Source organism: Vicia villosa, linkage group LG5 (assembly GCF_029867415.1).
Source record: "Vicia villosa cultivar HV-30 ecotype Madison, WI linkage group LG5, Vvil1.0, whole genome shotgun sequence".
Classification (NCBI taxonomy): Eukaryota; Viridiplantae; Streptophyta; class Magnoliopsida; order Fabales; family Fabaceae; genus Vicia; species Vicia villosa.
This window is the reverse complement of record NC_081184.1, coordinates 97,353,684-97,360,832: the sequence shown is the minus strand read 5'-3', so window position 1 is coordinate 97,360,832 and position 7,149 is coordinate 97,353,684.

Genomic DNA, 7,149 nt, shown 5'->3' with positions numbered 1-7,149 from the left:
AAAGGACATGCGAACGCGATAACATTACGAAGTGGAACGAATTACGATGGACCTATTGATCCTAGAACTCAAAACGCACCCATGTCCCAACAAGAGCCAAAGGAAATCCAAAAGACATCAACTGATTATCAAACTGCTAAGACTAATGAGAACAATAACGAAGTGGAACCTGAAAAAGAAAAACCTTACGTTCCACCACCACCTTATAAGCCACCAATTCCTTACCCTCAGAGATTAGCCAAATCAAGAACCGAAGCGCAATTTTAAAAATTTGTAGAACTTCTGAAACAATTAAACATAACCATACCGTTCACAGAAGCTATAACTGAAATGCCTTCGTACGCTAAATTCCTAAAAGAAATCCTATCGAACAAAAAGAAACTCGAGGATAACGAAACTGTAACGCTTACCGCTGAATGTAGTGCAATCATCCAAAACAACATGCCTCCCAAACTGAAAGATCCAGGCAGTTTCTCTATACCCTGCGTAATAGGAAAAACCATCATAGAAAAAGCCTTATGCGACTTAGGAGCCAGTGTTAGTTTGATGCCTCTTTCAACCTGTAAGAAGCTAAATCTAGGTGAGCTTAAGGCAACGAGAATGTCTCTTCAACTAGCTGACCGCTCAGTTAAATACCCTGTAGGAATGTTAGAAAATATCCCTGTTTGTGTAGGCCAATTCTACATCCCAACTGACTTTATCATAATGGATATCCAAGAAGATTCTAACATCCCGGTCATATTAGGAAGACCATTCTTAGCAACCGCTGGTACAATTATAGACGTCAAGCGAGGAAAGCTTACTTTCGAAGTAGGAGAAGAGAAAATAGAATTTATTCTTTCCCAATTCTTAAAAGCACCTTCTATAATTGACACGTGCTGCTCTGCCGACATAATCGACGATTGTGTTAATGAAATAAAATCCGAACCAAATGAGGAAACCGAGATCCTAAGAATTCCTATACCACCGATTTTTAAAGACGACAACTGCCGTGGGGAATATCAAGATAATCACCTGAGTGAATGTTTAGCATTAACACCTGATCCTATACCTGGACCTAAGAAACCTGCTATAGAACTTAAAACTCTACCAACCGATCTTAGGTACGAATTCTTAGACGAAGAACTAAACCGACATGTTATAGTTAACGCCGATTTAGGACAAACCGAGACGGAAATATTACTTACTGTCCTGAGAAAATACCCAACCTCTTTAGGATATAACATATCAGATCTGAAAGGAATAAGTCCTTCCCTCTGTATGCACCGCATTATGCTCGAAGACGATTGTAAAACCTCTAGGGAACATCAAAGGCGAATAAATCCGATTATGAGCGATGTAGTTAAAAAGGAAATCTAAAAACTGCTAGAAGTCTGAATAATATATCCAATATCCGATAGTAAATGGGTTAGTCTTGTTCATGTCGTACCTAAGAAAGGAGGAGTTACCGTAATCACCAACGTAAAAGGCGAATCTGTAGCACAACGTACCCAAACTGGATGGAGAATGTGCATAGACCGTAGGAAGCTAAACAAAGCCACCCGAAAAGACCATTTTCCTTTACCTTTCATAGACCAAATGCTTGAACGCTTAGCTAAACACTCACATTTCTGTTATTTAGATGGATACTCCGGATTTTTCCAAATTCCTATCCACCCTGACGACCAAGAGAAAACCACGTTTACCTGTCCCTATGGTACATTCGCTTATAGAAGAATGCCTTTTGGACTTTGCAATGCACCCGCAACCTTCCAAAGATGAATGATGGCAATATTTGCCGACTTCCTAGATGGTATAATGGAAGTCTTTATGGACGATTTCTCGGTCTGTGGAGGAAGCTTTGAAACATGTTTAGAGAACCTCGAATTGGTACTTAAACGATGCGTAAGCGTTAACCTTGTCCTTAATTGGGAAAAATGCCATTTCATGGTTCGACAAGGAATCGTACTTGGACACATCGTGTCCGATAGAGGAATCGAAGTAGATAAAGCCAAAATCGAAATTATTGAAAACCTTTAACCTCCCAAAACTGTTAGAGAAATAAGAAGTTTTCTAGGACACGCTGGTTTTTACCGACGTTTCATTAAAGATTTCTCTAAAATAACAAAACCCTTAACCGAATTACTGATGAAAGACGCCGAATTCATTTTTACTGATAAATGCACTGAAGCATTCCATACGCTTAAACAAGCATTAATCTCTGCGCCAATTATGCAACCTCCCGACTGGAATGAACCTTTCAAAATAATGTGTGACGCAAGCGGATATGCTGTGGGAGCCGTTCTAGGGCAGAGAAAGGATAAGAAACTACATGTCATATACTATGCGAGTAGAACCCTAGATGAAGCTCAGATGAATTATGCCACGACAGAAAAGGAATTACTAGTTGTCGTGTTCGCATTAGACAAGTTCTGTTCTTACCTGGTAGGAGCCAAAATAATCATATACACTGACCACGCCGCCATTAGGTACCTCTTAACTAAGAAGGACGCCAAACCGAGACTGTTGAGATGGATCCTGTTATTACAAGAATTCGACCTGGAAATTAAAGATAAAAAAGGAACTGAGAATGTCGTAGCAGATCACCTCTCTCGATTGGAAAATCTGAAACCCGAACAAGTGCCAATTAACGATTATTTCCCTTATGAAAAACTCATCGCTCAGTTAGAAGCTAACGAATTAGAACCATACCATCCAATCACTGAAACTAATAACTTCGCAGAAGTAGCTGTAGTCCACTCTGACACACCTTGGTATGCAGATTTCGTAAATTACCTGGCTGCTGGTGTAATTCCTCCTGATCTAAGTTACCAACAGAAAAAGAAATTTTTCCATGACCTAAAACATTACTATTGGGACGACCCGCTCCTGTTCAAAAGAGGCCCCGATGGAATCTTTAGACGTTGTGTACCCGAGGAAGAAATAGGAAGCATAATAACACACTGTCACTCTGCACCATGTGGAGGACACCATAGCACATCTAGAACCTGCGCCAAAATCCTTCAATCTGGACTCTTCTGGCCCAACCTGTGGAAAGACGTTTATTTTGCCATACTAAACTGTGATAGATGTCAACGAACCGGAAATATTTCAAGACGTGACGAAATGCCTCAAAAAGGCATTCTAGAAGTAGAAATATTTGACGTCTGGGGAATAGACTTTATGGGTCCGTTTCCATCATCGTTTGGGAATCAATATATACTCGTAGCTATCGATTACGTTTCAAAATGGATAGAAGCTATCGCTTCCCCTACAAACGATACACGAGTAGTTATCAAACTTTTCAAAAACATCATCTTTCCTAGGTTCGGTGTTCCGAGACTGGTAATTAGCGATGGGGGGTCTCATTTCATTTCAAGAATCCTTGAGAAGCTCCTTCGAAAATATGGAGTAAATCATCGGATAGCTACACCATACCATCCTTAAACAAGCGGACAAGTAGAGGTATCTATCCGCGAAATAAAACAAATATTGGAGAAAACCGTTGCTATATCTAGAAAAGATTGGTCAACTAAGTTAAACGATGCTTTATGGGCTTATAGAACAGTTTCAAAACTCTAATAGGAACTACCCCATTCAAACTCGTTTATGGAAAATCGTGCCACCTCCCGGTAGAGCTAGAACATAAGGCCTATTGGGCCATTAAGAACTTAAATCTAAACTACACCGCCGCTGGTGAGAAACGACTTCTAGACATAAACGAATTAGACGAACTTAGACAAGACGCTTACGAAAACGCCAAAATCTATAAAGAGAGAACAAAAAAAATTGCACGACAAGCACATATCTAGGAAAATATTTAACATAGGCGATAAAGTACTTCTATTCAATTCTAGATTAAAATTATTTACTGGGAAGTTACGCTCTAGATGGTTTGGCCCTTTCGAAATCACTAACATATTTCCGAGCGGAGCGATAGAAATCAAAGGAGAAACCGTCAAACCATTTGTCGTAAATGGGCAACGTCTTAAGTTTTACCATCATCTCGAACACAATGAAAATATCCAAATTTTTAAACTTGACGAGCTGCCTGCTCATTCGAAAAAATAGTTTTCTATTTTTAAATCGTCGAGCTTACGACATAAAACAAAGCGCTTGGTGGGAGACAACCCACATTTTTATTATTCTTTCATTTTATCATTTTTATTTTTAAATTTTTATTTTTATTTATTTAATCTATTCTATTTTGAATTATTCTAATTTTAATTTTAATTATTCTTTACGTTTTTCCTACATTTTATAATAATTACTATAATTATAACTGCTATCTTAAATCGAGAAAATATTTCCTTTTTATAATTATACTTATTATTATAACTTGTTATTTATTTTTATTTTTATTTTAAATCAACACTAGCCTAGTTCTAACTTAATCTTAATATTTTCAACTTCTAGGTTTTCTTAACTACTAACTAATCAAGATGCAAGCAATCGATAATATGGAAGTTGTGTTCCGTGGTAGAGGACAAGAAGCAATATTTGATAAGCTGGCTGAAAGACAAATGGATTTGACTTGCTATCCTCACCAGCCGACTATGGTAAAACTTGGTATCGAAGAAAGCGTTTTACACTTGCTTGACCAAATCGGTTGAACCGGTTCTCACGTGTTCCGCAAGTTTAGTACCTACCGGAAACTCACTCTGGAATTCTTGAGTTCCTTGACTTATCTTCCTAACTGTGGACAAGGTCTGAGAAAAGGAGTCATTCTCTTTAGACTCTTTGGTATGGAGTTTAACTTTTGCATCCGAGATTTTGCTGAAATGCTAGAACTACCTCATGGATCAGATGCATACACCAAAGTATCTGAAGACAGCCTTGCATACTGGGAGTTGGAAAAATACTGGGGCAAGATCACTGGAAACTATAACCCTGAAGAGTTCGAATTTCAAACTGAAAACATCCATAACCCTGCCTTTAGATACTTTCATAAGATCATTGCTCACTACATTTTCGGTAAACCAGATAAAGTCACTGAAGTTTCTAGAGAAGAGTTATTCATCATGTTCTGCTCCTCTCAGAATCGCCCAGTCAATGCCATCGCATTTATGCTAACAAACTTCGAGCGCATCACGCAAGACGAAGTTTCACCTATTAGGATCGGCAGATTTGTCACTATGATTGCTAATGCTATATGACTGAGAGTACCTCTACTTAGATTGACACCTCTGGGTTCCCACAACTCTATGGACATTCAATTCTGCTTTAACCGAGGTATCATAGGTAACCTTGGACCTGATTAGTTTGATTTGCTCATTGATAACAAAGTATTGGATCAGTTCACCTTACCGAGTCCTAGGACGAGTGTCCACAACCCTGCTAACTGGCTTTACTATGGTCAGATTCCTGAGAGAGAACTCACCTGAAACCCCACAAGCTTATGAACATTTCAATGAGGAAATGCACGTATCGGAATCCGAACCTGACACTCCTCCTGGATACTATGAACCTCTTCCTGAAGACGAACCCATTCCAAATTATGAACCTCTTCCTGAAGATGAACCCATTTCCAAATATGAGCCTGAGACTCCCACTGATGATTATACTGTTCATATGACTGATGTCGAACTTGAACCTCAACAACTAGCTACATCCACCGCATCGGTGAACCAAAGAATGCCTAATCTGCACACGCATGAGCAAACCATCACTGCACTGCAACAAGATGTACAACATGTGCGCAACAAGCTACACACTTTGCAAATGCACTTCTTCGATTTCATCGACACCGTCATTGCCCAGTTCGACAAAGTTTTCAAACACATTTATTCTAATGTGCAAAACAATAGACGTGGCTAGATGTTACCGTTTAGATTATTAGAATTTTATTTCTAGTTTTAGCAATTTAAATTTCTAGTTTAGAATTTCATTTTTCTGCACTTTTAACATTCTGTTTCTGTCAACACTCAGTACCAGTTTTAATCTTAAATGCATTATTTTATTCATTACTGCTACTGTGTTATACTGCATTACTATTGACTGCTATATATATTCCTGTTTACCATCATTTTTGCTGTTTATAGTATAAAACAATGCCACTGTTCTGAGCTTTTATTCTATACTTAATATTATCTGTCAGAACCTGTCTGACCATTGCATGCATGGAGACCACCTCCCTAAGCAAGGAGACGCACGTCTCCACCTCTGTGGGACCAGACCTCAGCAGGCTAAGGACAGGAGACGCACGTCTCAATGCTCTGTCCCCCAGCAGACTGACTGCCTGAGACGCGCGTCTCCCAAGGCCAGCAGTCTGCATTGTTGACCACGCAGAAACACCACCATAACTCCCATTTTGAATTTTGAATTTGAATTTCAAAATCCATCATTCAAACTTCTTCATTCTCCCCATTATTTCTTCCATTTAAACACCATAAACCTCATTCATCCTCCATCATTCACCTCTTTAACTCCACATCATTTCCCATTTATATATTCCATTCAAACTTCAAACATCTCCATAATTCTATTTTAATTCTCCATTAACCACACCATTTTCAAACCTCACTATAAAACCACACCACCACCACTCTTCTTCTTCACAACCTTCAAACCTTTTTCCACTCTTCTACTTTTCATAGTATTTTTCTTTTCAAACTCATCATGCCTCCACGTTCAATTATTCGCACTATGCGTCCTGAGAGACCACCTCCTAACCTTGCAAATACTATCTTTCGAGAGGATGACAATGATTCTCAACGAACCAAATACCTCGCTTTCTACGAACATTCGGTTGTTCCCACAAAATTTGTGAACATCGAATGTCTAGAAACTCTGGGTCTCATGGATGGTGTCAACCGTTTACTCACTAAATCTAGCCTACACCATCTTTGTACCGAACCCGTACCAACTTATGAGCCGCTCGTCTTAGAGTTCTTGAGCTCTTTCAACTACGACACTCCTTCTGATCAACCACTCTTAACCGGTAGCATCCAATTTCAGATGTTCAACCGTGAATTTACTCTGGATCAAGAAGTCGTGGCTACTCACTTGCATTTTAATAATGCTCCAAATGCTCTCCGCACCATCTTTCAAGAACTCAATGGCCGATCTTGGGAAGAACTTGCCTCCGAATTTTGGTTTAATCTTACTGGCGAAGTTCCTACCGGTTGGAGGTCTCTACATGCTTCTCACATTCAAAACCCCGCTATACGT